Below are 16,325 nucleotides of genomic sequence, written 5' to 3' on the forward strand. Positions count from 1 at the left end.
GTCAAGTACCGCTGGGGTTTCCCATTCCGTATCCTGGTTTGGCATCAGGGAAAGCTACTAACAGCCAGAAACCCATCCGAGGCTCAATCGCTGCTCTCCAAGCTGGGTATCCACACCGACGAACGGGACCTCTCTGCATCCTCTCTGCCTCCCCGGATGCAGCGAATCCCGCCTCCGCCCACCAGCTCGGAGTAGTTCACGGTTCCAGCATCTCCGTCCTCTCGGGCTCCTCCACCAGTTCCCTGATGGACTTGTAGCTCTCTGAGTTGATATACCTTGCTTATGTTTGTGGCGGCCTTCCTGGTCGTACTCCCTACTTGGGGAACTGTTTACCTTTAGGTCTCCCATGTTCTCACTCCCCGATCCCTTAGTCGGTTCTCAATTGTTATGATGTTACGGTGTGATACTCTGTTTCTTGTTTTCATTTTCCTTATTCTTCTTTCTCCTGCTCCTTCTTCTCTCTCTTCTTCAATATCTCTCTGGAGCTGGCGCTCCACCCATTCTTCACTCCTGTCTTCTCTCCAGCCTTTCCTTGAAGGTCCTTCCAGGGGGAGGCCTGCCTCTTGGTCTTTGCTAAGCGGTTAGTAATGCATCGTCTGGATACCAGGCTGCGCCCCCTTAGGGCTTCGAGCCCTCCTGCTGACCTAGGTGCCCTCCTGACACCTAGCACCCCTTCCCCCTGTCAGCACCACCGGTCCTGGCCTCTACCGCCGGACGACTACCTACCCTCCCCCCCTCCTGGTTTCTTTTCCCTCCCCCCTCCTTTCTGACCACGTTATCCTCTGTCATCTACTATTTTTCCCTTCCACCCTACCTCTGGAACTCAGCGCTCCCCCTATTCTGCCTACCTCTTTGCTGCTTGCCCATGGGTCTCCGGGTACTTTCTTTTAATGTGAAGGGCCTGAATAGCCCTCAAAAGAGAGGTAAGCACTTTGCCACCCTTAAACTTCATAGAGGTGACCTGGTCTTCCTTCAGGAGACTCATTTTCTACATGATGCCCACCCTACCCTACAATGTAAACCGTACCCTGACGTGTTTCATGCCTGTGATCTTTCGGCCAAAAAGCAAGGAGTCGCAATCCTATTTGCCCGTCACCTCATCTTTGAACTCCTCGACTCCCATGCTGATAAGGAAGGCCGGTTTCTTGTGTTGGTGGGGAAACTCAATAACAAACTTTGCAACCTAGCCAACATTTATGCCCCTAACCAGAGACAAGAGTTGTTCTTTGGGAAACTAGACACGCTTCTTACTCAAGTCCGACAGGGCGACCTCATACTAGCTGGAGATTTCAACTCTGTGTTAAATCCAAACATAGACCGCTCTCCCTCTCTGCCCTCTGCCTCCCCGTCGGACTCTCTCCGCTCTAGATCCCTCCTCCGTCTCATGCGATCCCAGCTTCTCTACGACTCCTGGAGGATAAAAGATCCATCAGCGCGCGACTACACCTTCTATTTTGCTCCTCATAATTCTTACTCCCGCATCGATATGATCCTGCTCAGCCACGAACTTGCCTTGAATCTCCACGCTGCCTATATACACCCACTGATTTGGTCCGACCATGCCCCTATCTCCTGCGACCTTTCGGGTCTGCTCTCGCCCCCACCCCATGACCTGGCGCCTTAACGACTCCCTCCTTCACAACCCGGAGATACGCTCCCATCTTCGGGATAAGCTTTCTGGCTATTTTTCCCTGAACAACTCCCCCGACACTTCCAGGTCCACTCTCTGGCTGGCACACAAGGCGGTCCTTCGAGGGCACATCATCAGCCTAGCCTCACAAGCCAAAAAACAATCCCTCACCCAGTTTAACAGACTTTCTATTAAACTCCACACCCTTGAGACCCAGCACAAGGCGTCCTCCGACCAGGCCATCTTGTCTGAACTCCGTACCGTTAAGGTGGAACTTGATCTCCTACTCTCCAGACGGGTGGCTAAACGTCTCAAATGGCTTCACCAGTCTTTTTATGAGAAGGGGGATAAGGCGGACAAGATCCTGGCGGCACGACTCCGCTCCGCTAGAGCCAAAACTAATATAATTTCTATTAGAGACCCTCTTAATCGGTTAGTCCATGACCCTACCGCCGTTAGGGCGGCTTTCCAATCATATTACAATGACCTATACAATCTTCCACCCTCCCCGTCTGGTCCCCCCTCCCAGTCCCACTCTGACCTGATCTCTCACTTTCTTTCAGCCTCTAACCTGCCTACATTGTCTCGAGATGCCATGGACCATCTTAACAGCGAGATCTCGGTGGAAGAAATTGCCCAGACTATTCTCTCACAAAAGATCGGTAAATCTCCTGGCCCGGATGGGTTCACAGCTCTCTACTACAAACAATTCTCCGATCTCCTCTCCCCCCACCTTCAATCCCTGTTTAATAAGATTATCCATGGCAACTCCTTTCCTCCTGAGATGCTGGAGGCTAGAATTGTGGTGATTCCCAAGGATGGCAAGGACGCCCTCAACTGCGCTAGCTACCGCCCTATATCTCTCCTGAACCTGGACCTTAAAATCTTTGCTAAAATCCTAGCTAACCGCCTTAACCCATATCTCCCTTCCCTTGTCCACTACGACCAAGTGGGGTTTATTCCGGGCCAACAGGCGAAGGATAACACCAGACGCGCTATTGATCTTATACATATCTCGAACTCCAGGGGATCCCCCACTATCATGCTCTCCTTGGATGCTGAAAAAGCTTTCGACCAGATCTCCTGGAGTTTTTTTAATAGCCGCCCTGGAGGCCTATGGCCTGTCGGGTGTCTTCCTCACTGGTGTTCTGGCACTATACTCCACCCCCTCCGCCACAGTCCTAATCAATGGTGTCCCGTCTGCCCCGGTCCGCATATAGAATGGTACACGCCAGGGCTGCCCCCTGTCGCCATTGATATTCACCCTTGTTATTGAGCTGCTCGCCTCCCAAATTAGAGCTCACCAGGGTATACATGGTATACCAGTGGGCCGTACCGATCCCAAAATCTCCCTCTTCGCAGATGACGTTCTACTTTCCTTGACCCAGTCCCTTATCTCGCTCCCGAATTTATTTTCAGTCCTCCATTCTTATAGCCTTGTATCAGGCTACAAGATCAATTGTTCCAAATCCGAGGCCATGCTGCTCCACATCTCCCCCCCCCTCCCCCCCCCCCCCCCCCATGAAGCTGAAGCCCTTCACACTAATTTCAATTTTAAATGGCAGCCTACAAAGATCAAATACCTGGGGATCTACTTGACCTCCCGCTACGACTCTCTCTTTAGGGAAAACTTCCCACCCCTCCTCACCAAAACGCTCGCTGAACTGACGTCCTGGAAGAGACTTTTTATTTCGTGGCTGAGCAGGATCATAGCGGTTAAAATGACCATAATCCCCAAATGGCTCTACCTTTTCCAGACCCTCCCTGTGGCAGTCCCGGCCTCCTTTCTTCGTACTATCCAGCGTGCACTCGTGCGTTTTATCTGGAACCACAGACCTCCCCGCATTGCTGCCAATACCCTGAAACGGCCAACCTCCATGGGCGGCAGAGGCCTTCCGGATATCAAACTCTACTACCTGGCCTCTCACCTCTCCCATGTTGTCGCCTCTTATGCCCCTCCGGGATCCGTATCCTGGTTAGATATCGAAGCAGCCTATATCAACCTATCGGACCTGACTCCCCTGTGGGGCCTGCCCTTGGCCTCCCGACCCCCAGCCTCCAAACTCCTCCCCACGATCAAATTCAACCTTAAAATTTGGGACTCCCACCATCTGAAGATGGGTCTCACCACTACCCCTTCACCCTTGACCCCTATCTGGCAGAACCCTATGTTTCCTCCTGGATACTCGGCTACGAGATTCCGTACATGGATAACGCTGGGCTTTAAATTCCCATCTGATTTTGCTGATCGGGGTCAATTGCTGTCCCTCACTGACTTACCACAGAAGACTCCCTCGCACTCACTTAACCCCTTTCAATTCCTACAAATCCGGCACTTCTTGGGCTCTCTGCCCTCCTCTGCCCTGCTCAGAGCCCTCACTCCCTTGGAAAGTTTATGCGTACACTCTCACCTCTCCAAAGGCTTAATCTCTCAACTTTACTCCCTTTTACTGGATTCTTCCCTTCCCTCCTCTTGGCCCCACGAGCTCGCATGGGAGCGTTATCTTGGGCCCTCTCCGGAGAGTGGAGACTGGGAGGACATGAGACTGGGGATTGCTAAATGCTCTATTGCCACCGCCTTCAAAGAGACGGCTTACAAAATTTATTATCGATGGTACTACACCCCGGATAGACTAAACAAACTCTTTCCATCTGCTTCCCCTGCTTGCTGGAGAAACTGCGGATCTAGAGGCGATATGATACATATATGGTGGTCCTGCCCGTCCATCATTCCCTTTTGGAATCTAGTCCACTCCCTCCTGGTCTCTCTTCTAGATTCCCCGTGCTGAGAGATCCCTGGATCTTTCTGCTGTGCTACCCTCCCCCGATGCCTGATAAATTCTCCCGTAAACTGACTACACATCCTAACCGCGGCAAAATCACTGATAGCCCTCAATTGGAAAAACCCCTCTCCTCCTTCTCTCTTAGCCCTTAAAACCAAAATTTGGCATATTGCATCAATGGAGAAGATTAAGTATTACCTTCATGACCGAGGTCATGTTTTTGAGCAGGTTTGGGCCCCCTGGCTCGCCGCTGAACATCGACCGCCGTCTCCCCCCTCGTCCGTAGCCCCACCCGTAGACCCATGGGCATTGCCTACTGATCTTTCTCCGTCTCCTTTTCATCCTTTTCCTCTCCTCTCTCTTCTTTCCTCCTCTTTTTCTCCTCCTTCCTATCTTCTCTCATCTTTCACTTCTCCTTCTCTATCTTTTGTTCTGAACTCATTATTCTCAGCATATATTCCGTGATTGGGTTATTATGTCGTGGTCCCCCCTTTCCCCCACCCCCCTCTCCCCCTAAATTGGATACTTGATTACTGATATGTTATTTTTGATTACTTTTACTGTTTATTCTAAAAATTGTGGCTTCTGTTGGACGTTGGTCCCCCTTGTCAATGTTTGTTTATCTATTGTAATTTGCAGCGCAAAATAAAGAATTGAAAAAAAAAATGATAATGACATAGCAAACAAATTAAACAAGTTTTTTTTCAATGGTATTTACCAGAGAGGACCAAATGCTGGGTCTAACACAAAATCTCAACAAAGATAATGTCCCACTGCTAAATGCTTATTTATGTGAGGAGTTAGTCTGTGACCGATTAAAAAAGTTAGAGATTAATAAATCACCTGGTCCAGATGGATTCACCCGAGAGTTCTTATTGCACTGCACACTGAACTAGCAAGACCTCTATTTTTGATCTTCATGGATTCGGTTAAATCGGGTATGGTTCCCAAAGACTGGCGTATAGCGGAGGTAGTCCCGATATACAAAAAGGGGAGCAAAGCTGAACCAGGAAATTCTAGACCAGTTAGTCTTACATCTATAGTGGGGAAAGTTTTGGAAGGTATTCTAAGGGACAGTATTCAAAAGTTCCTTGAAGCAAATAAGGTCATCAAAAGGAACCAACATGGATTTGTGAAGGACATATCATGTCAAACCAACTTACTTGGCTTTTATGAAACAGTAAGTGCGAACCTTGATCAGGGTAAGGAGGTGGATGTAATCTTTTTAGACTTTGCCAAAGCTTTCGATACTGTACTATACATGCGTCTTATCTATAAGCTACAAGAAATAGGGCTAGGAAGCACAATATGCACTTGGGTTAGTAATTGGTTAGATAATAGGGAGTAGCACGTTGTGGTCAATGGTTAATTTTCAAATTGGACTAAAATACTAAGTGGTGTGCCACAAGGGTATGTACTTGGACCATTTTTGTTCAACATTTTTGTCAACGACCTAACAGTAGGTCTAGAGAGCATGGTGTCAATTTTCGCAGACGACACCAAATTGTGTAAGGTTATAAATACGGAGGGGGATGCTGAGTTTCTTCAGAACGACTTAACTAAACTGGAGCATGGGTGGCAAAATGGAGAATGAAATTCAACATAGACAAGTGTAAGGTAAATGCACTGTGGGGGCAAGACCAAAAATTACACCTACATACTAAATGGGGTAATATTAGGGGATTCTGTACTGGAAAAAGACTTAGGGGATCACATAGATAAATTAAGCAGCAGTACCCAAAGTAGGAGTGCAGCAAAGAAGGCAAGTAAGATATTAGCATGCCTAAAACGGGGAATTGATGCAAGGGACGAGAGTATTATACTCCCATTATATAAATCACTAGTGAGGCCACATCTTAAATACTGTGTGCAATTTTGGGCACCATATTGCAAAAAGGATATCCTGGAGCTAGAAAAGGTTCAGAGGCGGGCGACCAAACTAATAAAGGGCATGGAGACGCTGTAATACGAGGAAAGGCTTGCAAGGCTAGGCATGTTTACATTGGAAAAGAGGAGACTAAGAGGGGACATGACCAACCTCTACAAATATATAAGGGGTCAATACACAGAGCTTGGGAGGGACCTGTTTTCTATAAGATCAGCACACGCGGTCACTTGCTTAGGTTAGAGGAGAGGAGTTTCCGCACATTGAGGCAAAAAGGTTTTTTCACAGTAAGGACAATACGTGTTTGTAATTCCCTGCCTGAAAGAGTAGTAACAGCGGACTCGGTCAACACCTTTAAGAATGGGTTAGATAAATTCCTATTGGATAAAGATATTCAGGGTTATGGTGCGTAGTCACGCATTGTAGTTAATATAACTAATCCTAACATAAAAATAACTAGTCCTATAATAGGAGACCACAAATAGGTTGACCACAAATAGGTTGAACTCGATGGACAATTGTCTTTTTTCAACCTTAGTTACTATGTTACTATGTAACTAAAGCTTTCTCAACGCTAATCAAGTTAATCAATCCTTGCCAATAAGGGCAAATAGGACCATATTCTAGCATCTTGGTCCCTAGAGAATTGCCTATGTAAGGAACACCTTATCCACACAGGCTAACAGTAAGTAAGTGGTGCAGATGAACAATATAACTTTTTTGGGATGTTATGGTAATATACCACAGTTATCATTTTTATCAATCTTACTATTATGGGCCTAATTCAGATCTGATCGCAGCAGCAAATTTGTGAGCAAATGGGCAAAACCATGTGCACTGCGGGGGTGGGGCAGATATAACCTGTGCATAGAGAGTTAGATTTGGGTGGGGTGTGTTTAAACTGAAATGTAAATTGCAGTGTAAAAATAAAGCAGCCAGTATTTACCCTGCACAGAAACAATATGAACCACCCAAATCTAACTCTCTCTGCACATGTTATATCTTCCCCACCTGCAGTGCATGTGGTTATGTCCATTAGCTAACAAATTTGCTGCTGCGATCAGATCTGAATTACCCCTATCTAATTCTAAAGTCTGAACTATTCTTATAGAGGTCATACCACTTATGCCAAGTTAAATAATTTTGATGATCATTAGTGTACTTTCTATGACTGTTAACTGGGAGACCCCACCTATTTATCTTGATTTTTATTGTCATTGCCTTTGTAATGTTTTACTTTTTTCTGTATGTTATGTTTTAAAATACCCATGAGGAAGTCGTTATTGACAAAACATGTTAGGGGAAATATATACATGACCGAAGTGGGCAAATGGGCCGTCTTAGAGCTCTCCCCATCCAAAAGTGACAGCAAGTTTCATATAACATCTACTCCCACAAAGGCCATGCTTTGGGTGATGTATGCACAACTCCATTTAGAACCATATTTTAATAAACTTTCAATACATTTGTACTTTTAAAGACAACATATTGACTAATTCATTTTTTTATTGGGTGTACTCTGGTATAAGGGTATCAGTATAGATGAACCTGGATAACCATCCCCACATCCACATATTTTGGAAAAAACATTTAGAAAATCTAAGAAGACAATTGATTACTATCCTTTGGGTGCTCCACAAGACCTTTGTTTAAAGATGTTTCCTGGTACATACCAGCATAGGACATAACTTTGTTACTGGCAGCCTTTTGCAAGAAAGGATAACCATCTGAACTGTATTGTTTACCTATTCATTGAGTATTTGCTTACTTCAGCATATATTTGGGTATTTAATTTATATATATATATATATATATATATATATATATATACACACTGCTCAAAAACATAAAGGGAATACTAAAATAACACATCCTAGATCTGAATGAATGAAATATTCTTATTAAATACTTTGTTCTTTACATAGTTGAATGTGCTGACAACAAAATCACACAAAAATTATCAATAGAAATCAGATTTATTAACCCATGGAGGTCTGGATTTGGAGTCACACTCAAAATTAAAGTGGAAAAACACACTACAGGCTGATCCAACTTTGATGTAATGTCCTTAAAACAAGTCAAAATTAGGCTCAGTAGTGTGTGTGGCCTTCAAGTGCCAGTATGACCTCCCTACAACACCTGGGCATGCTCCTGATGAGGTGGCGGATGGTCTCCTGAGGGATCTCCTCCCAGACCTGGAATAAAGCATCCGCCAACTCCTGGACAGTCTGTGCTGCAACGTGGCGTTGGTGGATGGAGTGAGACATGATGTCCCAGATGTGCTTGGTTGGATTCAGGTCTGGGGAACGGGCGGGCCAGTCCATAGCATCAATGCCTTCGTCTTGCAGGAACTGCTGACACACTCCAGCCACATGAGGTCTAGCATTGTCTTGCATTAGGAGGAACCCAGGGCCAACCGCACCAGCATATGGTCTCACAAGGGGTCTGAGGATCTCATCTCGGTACCTAATGGCAGTCAGGCTACCTCTGGCGAGCACATGGAGGTCTGTGCGGCCCCCCAAAGAAATGCCACCCCACATCATTACTGACCCACTGCCAAACCGGTCATGCTGGAGGATGTTGCAGGCAGCAGAACATTCTCCTTGGCATCTCCAGACTCTGTCACATCTGTCACATGTGCTCAGTGAGAACCTGCTTTCATCTGTAAAGAGCACAGGACGCCAGTGGCGAATTTGCCAATCTTGGTGTTCTCTGGCAAATGCAAAACGTCCTACACGGTGTTGGGCTGTAAGCACAACCCCCACCTGTGGACGTCGGGCCCTCATACCACCCTCATGGAGTCTGTTTCTGATCGTTTGAGTAGACACATGCACATTTGTGGCTTGCTGGAGGTCATTTTGCAGGGCTCTGGCAGTGCTCCTCCTGTTCCTCCTTGCACAAAGGCGGAGGTAGCGGTCCTGCTGCTGGGTTGTTGCCCTCCTACGGCCTCCTCCATGTCTCCTGATGTACTGGCCTGTCTCCTGGTAGCACCTCCATGCTCTGGACACTACGCTGACAGACACAGCAAACCTTCTTGCCACAGCTCGCATTGATGTGCCATCCTGGATGAGCTGCACTACCTGAGCCACTTGTGTGGATTGTAGACTCCGTCTCATGCTACCACTAGAGTGAAAGCACCGCCAGCTTTCAAAAGTGACCAAAACATCAGCCAGAAAGCATAGGAGCTGAGAAGTGGTCTGTGGTCACCACCTGCAGAACAACTCCTTTATTGGGGTTGTCTTGCTAATTGCCTATAATTTCCACCTGTTGTCTATTCCATTTGCACAACAGCATTTGAAATTGATTGTCAATCAGTGTTGCTTCCTAAGTGGACAGTTTGATTTCACAGAAGTGTGATTGACTTGGAGTTGTTTAAGTGTACCCTTTATTTTTTTGAGCAGTGTATATATATATATATATTAAATACACATACACACATACATACATATATACACACACACACACATACATATATATATACACACACACACATATATATATATATATATATATATACACACACACACATATATATATATATATATATATATATATATACATACACAGATGGGTCCACAGTTATCTTGAGCAGTATTCTGCACCTAGCCACAACATGATTTATTAGCATAAAACCTTCATCTATTGTTCTCAACTGCAATATAACACAGAGATCAATACAGCAGGGGATTAAGTCCGACTGGCCAGTCTCGGTTAATCCTATTAAGGGTCAAGATAAATGTGGACCCATCTGTGTATATATATATATATATATATATATATGAGAAATAGTGAATACAAGTGCCCAAGAATGTGGTGAGTATGATTAAAATGGGGGAAAAGCATAAAAGAGGGATAGTAAAAATTGGCTCTGATCACTTATCTGGTATAAGGAAGCTTTGCTCAGACAGCCATCATTTGAAGCTTAATACATGTAAATTAAAGAAAAACAGCAAACATAGTGTGTACCATTCAGGATATCATAATATGCCACTGCCTAATTTCAACAGGCATCATTAGGGAACAAGCTTATTCCCAATTAAAATCAATTCATAGCCTCAGCAGTGTAAATATTAAAAATACATACATTTAATAAACATAATGACATAATAATGGCTAGATAACACACGTACAAGATTAAAAAATTTATGAGGCTTATCTGTCCATAAAGGAGATGTCAGTAGGTGATCCCAACGCGTTTCATCCATCAGTGTCAGGACTTCATCAAGGGGATGGACACAGTGAGCAAACATGCTCTATTTATACCAAGAGGTAGTGATGGTCTATGGCCAGTAGTGATAACATCCCTTCCTGTAATCATAATGATATTTTAAAAATAAAATAAAAGGGTCATGCTATTATATATAGCACCCAAAGGTGGTTAAGATGAACAGCAAGTGAATAGACTAAAATGGAAAATGAGCCCGAAAAACCAAGGAAATAAGCCAAGAATCAGCGGTGAAATGCATGCTGGACCGCACCGCCGTCTCAATATAGTGGTGGAACGCACCATCATAATGATTATGCCCCTTCCGGCATAGGTAGTGGAATAGCCTGGCGGAGTATAGTGTTGTTAGAATAGAGACATAGGATAACCACTATAAGTTAGAGTGGATCGGGGATGGATGATGATACGTGACATAAGAAAAATTGAAAGTGAATAGACAAACATCACGGTGACATGCACCACCATTAAGATAACATCACTTCCGCTGTAGATCCAAAAATGACCGGCGGGGATGTGTATTGTGATTAAAACCTTTCTGTGAACCCAAAATAAGATTCTTACAGTACCAATAGAGTGTTCAAATATATATAAGGTGTAATATAAACAGGTTGGTAGAGAATAGTTAGAGCGGTGGAAGTAAATGGAACGCACCGCCATGTTGGATATCGGCAGTGGAACGCAAATAGTAATTAAAGCTAATAGAATAGTGATATTTCAAAAACTATAAAAGTGACAGTGCAATAAGACCCCATCTAAAATATAAAAATAATAGTAATAGAAAATATTGTTAAAACATTTGAAGGGACTGTAAACATTGTCCATTTAAGATAACCCCAATTCAGGGCAATTGTCCGAAATGAGGCATTCAGTAGTGAAGGTCCATGGTACTTTGATGAGATGCTTTCTTTAATCGTCCAAGGTATTGTAATGGGGCAATTTCTTCAGAATTGCATCACTTGGTGTAGATAACTGAATAGTATTTCTAGCCAATGAGTAGTTATAGTTGCTCACATGTCCATTCATGATGGCCCCCTTCCAGGGTATTTGTCCGAACAGGGATATCCATTGTTGAAAATTCATGATGATTTAAAGGAAAAATGTCGCTACACGTCACCGAAGCCATATTGTCCTTTTTTCCAGTAGCATCGTCTTGCTTGATGTTAACATCTGACGGGGGGTTAAAATTGCTTACTGCAAAAAAAATCAGAAGATGGCTAATGTCATCCGATTTTGGCTAAGTGAAAACTATCAGCAGATAGCTAAAATCACCCAATTTTCTATGTGAAATGTAACACTTATAGTGCAAGAAAAAGGAAAGTAAGAACATTTATAGAATATAGTTAAGGTAAGTATGAGTTAGATCAAAGGAATGGAGCAATTTCAAAGGCTTCATTTAGTCCCAATGGTGATAAAGTTTTAAGTTCATGAATCCAAAACATTTCTCGTTTAGAAAGCTTGTTTAGGATATCTCCCCCTCTTTCTCTGAGTTTCACCAATTCAATTGCTTTAAAGGAAATTTCTTCAGGGTTGGATTTGAGTTTTGCCATGAAGTGTTTAGAGACTGTATGGTTCTCTACCTTGTTTTTAATGTTTCTAATATGTTCTTGTATACGCAATTTAAGAACTCTTTTTGTCTTGCCCACATATTTGTACCCGTATGTGCATTCCAGTAGATATATTACCATTGTTGAGTTACAATTCAAGTAGTCTTTGATACTATATTCCTTGGTGTTGTCATGATTACAGAATTTCTTTCTATTTGGATGGACATATTTACAGATGTTGCAATTTCCATATTTAAAGCACCCTTTGCAGTTTATAAAGGTGTTGTTTCCTGATTTACTTTTGCTGGGTAGGTGACTTGGTATCAGAATGTCCTTTAAATTACTGGTTTTCCAGAACACAATGTCAGGTTTAGATGGGAGAATTTCTTTTAGTATTGGGTCCATAAGCAGGATGCCCCAATGTTTGTTGAGGGATTGTCTAATGATGGATTCTTGATTGCTGAACGTGGTAATGAATGGGATAAAGTTTTCCGATTTCTGCTGTACTTTTTTGTTGAATAATTCTGTTCTTTGTATTTTAGCTGTTTTTTTCTAATGCTTTGTTGATGACTTGTTCTGGATATTTTCTATCTTTGAATCTGGTGGCATATGTTGTTAGTTGATTTTCACAATCTTGTTCATTACTGAAGTTACGTTTGATGCGATAGAACTGGGAATATGGAATGTTAGTTATCCAGTTTCTAGCATGGCAGCTTTTGCAATGAAGGTAGCTGTTGGTATCTACCTCTTTATGTGCTTGCTGGTTGTGATCCTGGATTCAGTACTTGAAAGAGTTAGGTCTAAATAATGTATACTTTCTTTGATCATCTCGTATGTGAATTTCAAATTATACTGATTTATAGTAAGTAAATGGAAAAATTCTCTAAACAACTCTTCATCTCCTTCCCAGATGATCAGAATGTCATCTATATATCGTTTATAGACAATCAGGTGTTTCAGATATGGGTTGTTAAACATACAATCTTCTTCCCAAGAACCCATTAGTAAATTAGCAAAACTGGGTGCGAAGGACGTGCCCATCGCTGTCCCGCAAATTTGCAAGAAGAAAATCCGCTGGAATATGAAGCAATTATGACTCAAGATGAATTTCATAAAGTCACAAATTGCATTCTTGTGAATTGTTGATATATCAGGGTCCCTGTTGAGAAATATTCTACATGCTTCTATTCCCTTCTCATGGATGATGCAAGTATACAAACTTTGTACATCTATAGTAATCCATAGATAGTAGTCCTTCCATTCCACCTCAGACAGAATATTAATTACACTACTGGTGTCCTTCAGAAATGATGGCAAGGTAGTTACGTACTGGCACAGGAAAATATCAACATACAGGTTGAGTATCCCATATCCAAATATTCCAAAATATGGAATATTCCGAATTACGGAACTTTTTTCTTGAGAGTGAGATAGTGAAACCTTTGTTTTCTGAAGCTCAATGTCCACAAACTTTGTTTAATACACAAAGTCATTAAAAATATTGTATTAAATGACCTTCAGGCTGTGTGTACAAGGTGTATATGAAACATAAATGAATTGTGTGAATGTACACACACTTTGTTTAATGCACAAAGTTATTAAAAATATTGGCTAAAATGACCTTCAGGCTGTGTGTATAAGGTGTATATGAAACATAAATGCATTCTGTGCTTAGACTTAGGTCCCATCACCATGATATCTCATTATAGTATGCAATTATTCCAAAATACGGAAAAATCCCATATCCAAAATTCTTCCGGTCCCAAGCGTTTCGGATAAGGGATACTCAACCTGCATTATGATAAATGACATGTAAGGGAATCAATCCCTGCGATGATTGGTCTCCCTGGTGGTCTGGTGAGGTTCTTGTGTATCTTTGGGTGATAGTAAAATGTTGGAATCACCGGTGTCATCATCATGAGGTACTGAAATTCATTTTAATCGAGAATATTGTTGTGGAAATAATGTACAAGTATAGTTCTAAGTTCTTCTACAAAAGAATTTGTGGGGTCTTGTGAGTTGTTTATATGAAGATTCATCATGTAGAAGGCGGAGCGCTTCAAGTTCATATGCTTCTCTATCCAAACGGACAATACCTCCTCCCTTGTCTGCCTGCTTAATGACGATGTCGTGGTTTTCTTGGAGATTTTTCAAGGCTTCTTTTTCTTTGTTCTTCAAATTGGAATAGGATGATGTTTTAAGTTCGATATCACATAAATCTTTTTTCACTAGTTCCTGGAATACATTTATGTGGTTACCTTTTGATTCAAGAGGGTAATATTTGGATTTTCGTTTGAGACCTGATTTAGAAGATTCTGTCAGATCAGATATGTATTTGGTTCTTTTTTGGCAAAATGTCTCTTTAAGGTGAGGGATCTTGAGAACTTGTCGAGATCTATAAAAGGTGTCAAATTTGTTAATCTGTTTATTCGGAACAAATTTTAAGCCCTTGCTTAAAAGGGATACTTCTGCTTTGTTGAGAGCATGACTGGATAAATTAAATATACCTTGTTCAACAGGGTCCTTTATTGGAGATACCGTCTTTTGTTTGTTCTTCCTATGCCCACCCCAGATGCCTATTCTTCTGGGAGGCATCATGGGCGAGACTTCTTCTGGGAGGTCTCATGGGCGAATTCCCTTTTAGTCTTTTCCTGAAGGTTTTCCTTGTGGAGAATTGATTTTCTGTTGTTGGTTCCGGGGATAAAAAAAAAATCGGAGTCACTGTTTGAAGCCAGTCTTTGGAGAGCTGAAAATCTGTTGTTTGTGGTCACAAATTTAGAAATTGTAGGGTTGGTTCTTTCTCTTTCCTGTTGTTGATTCTGGTTGTTACAAAAGTTCTTGTTTTTATATGGTGTCATTTTCCATTTTTTTGCTCTTGGGTCCTGATATACAGGAATGGGTTGATACCTTTTATCTTGAAATCTACTCAAGTTTTGGATTTTGTTATGAAGATAATCTTGTTTTTCTCTGAAAAATGTATTTTGTTTACCTTTAATGACATCTTCCTCGATATGTTCAAGATTCTTTGTTAGTGTTAAGTCATTTGCTTTGAATTCCTCTTTATGTATAACCAATTGTTGTTCTTTAACTTTGAGGTATTCTTCAATCTTCACAAGGATTTTCTCTTTTTCCATGATGATGAGTTTTATTAAATTGATTGAACAGTTATGGAGAATCTCATCCCAGTTTGCAATACATTCTAGATTCTCTAATCCAAATGTAGGTCTTTTAAAAAATCTTAGACCTCTAGGGATTCTATTTACAGCTATATATTGTTCTAGACCTTTTATCTCCCACCATGCTTTGATTTCTCTGGTGAGTAATCTTTCTGCTTCCCATAAAAGGGAGTCCATATAGTTTTCATTAGATGTATTTACATTTGCATTTGCAGTACCTTCATTAAATATTTGATGGCAAATGTCATTTCTTTTTTCATGACCTCTATTTTTAAACATTATCAGCAAGAGCACAAGTACCAGCTGCCAGCAGACAAGAACCAAAGAAACAAGATATAGAAATAGAGACTACGGCGCTTCGGTACAGTTTGTGATATTTATACAATATTAGATATATCAGCCCCTATAGGAATTAGAACACTTCTCATGTATTATATTAGTGGCAGCTTATAATACATAAACATGTGTTTGGTATACTAATATAGTTAGATGCGAGAAATAGGAAATACAAGCGTCCAAGTGTGTGAGTACGATTAAAAATGGGGAAAAGCATAAAAGAGGGATAATAAAAATTGGCTCTGATCACTTATCTGGTATAAGGAAGCTTTGCTCAGACAGCCATCATTTGAAGCTTAATACATGTAAATTAAAGAAAAACAGCAAACAGTGTGTACCATTCAGGATAGCATAATATGTCACTGCCTAATTTCAACAGGCATCATTAGGGAACAAGCTTATTCCCAATTAAAATCAATGAATAGCCTCAGCAGTGTAAATATTAAAAATACATAAATTAAATAAACATAATGACATGAGAATGGCTAGATAACACACGTACAAGATTAAAAAATATGAGGCTTATCTGTCCATAAAGGAGATGTCGGTAGGTAGTCTCAACGCGTATCATCCATCAGTGTCAGGACTTCATCAAGGGGATGGACACAGTGAGCAAACATGCTCTATTTATACTAAGAGGTAGTGATTGCCTATGGCCAGTAGTAATGACATCACTTCCTGTAATCATAATGATGTATTAAAAAGAAAAGGGTCATGCTATTATATATAGCACCCAAAGGTGGTTA

This window comes from Pseudophryne corroboree, chromosome 9, assembly GCF_028390025.1.
Source record: "Pseudophryne corroboree isolate aPseCor3 chromosome 9, aPseCor3.hap2, whole genome shotgun sequence".
NCBI lineage: Eukaryota > Metazoa > Chordata > Amphibia > Anura > Myobatrachidae > Pseudophryne > Pseudophryne corroboree.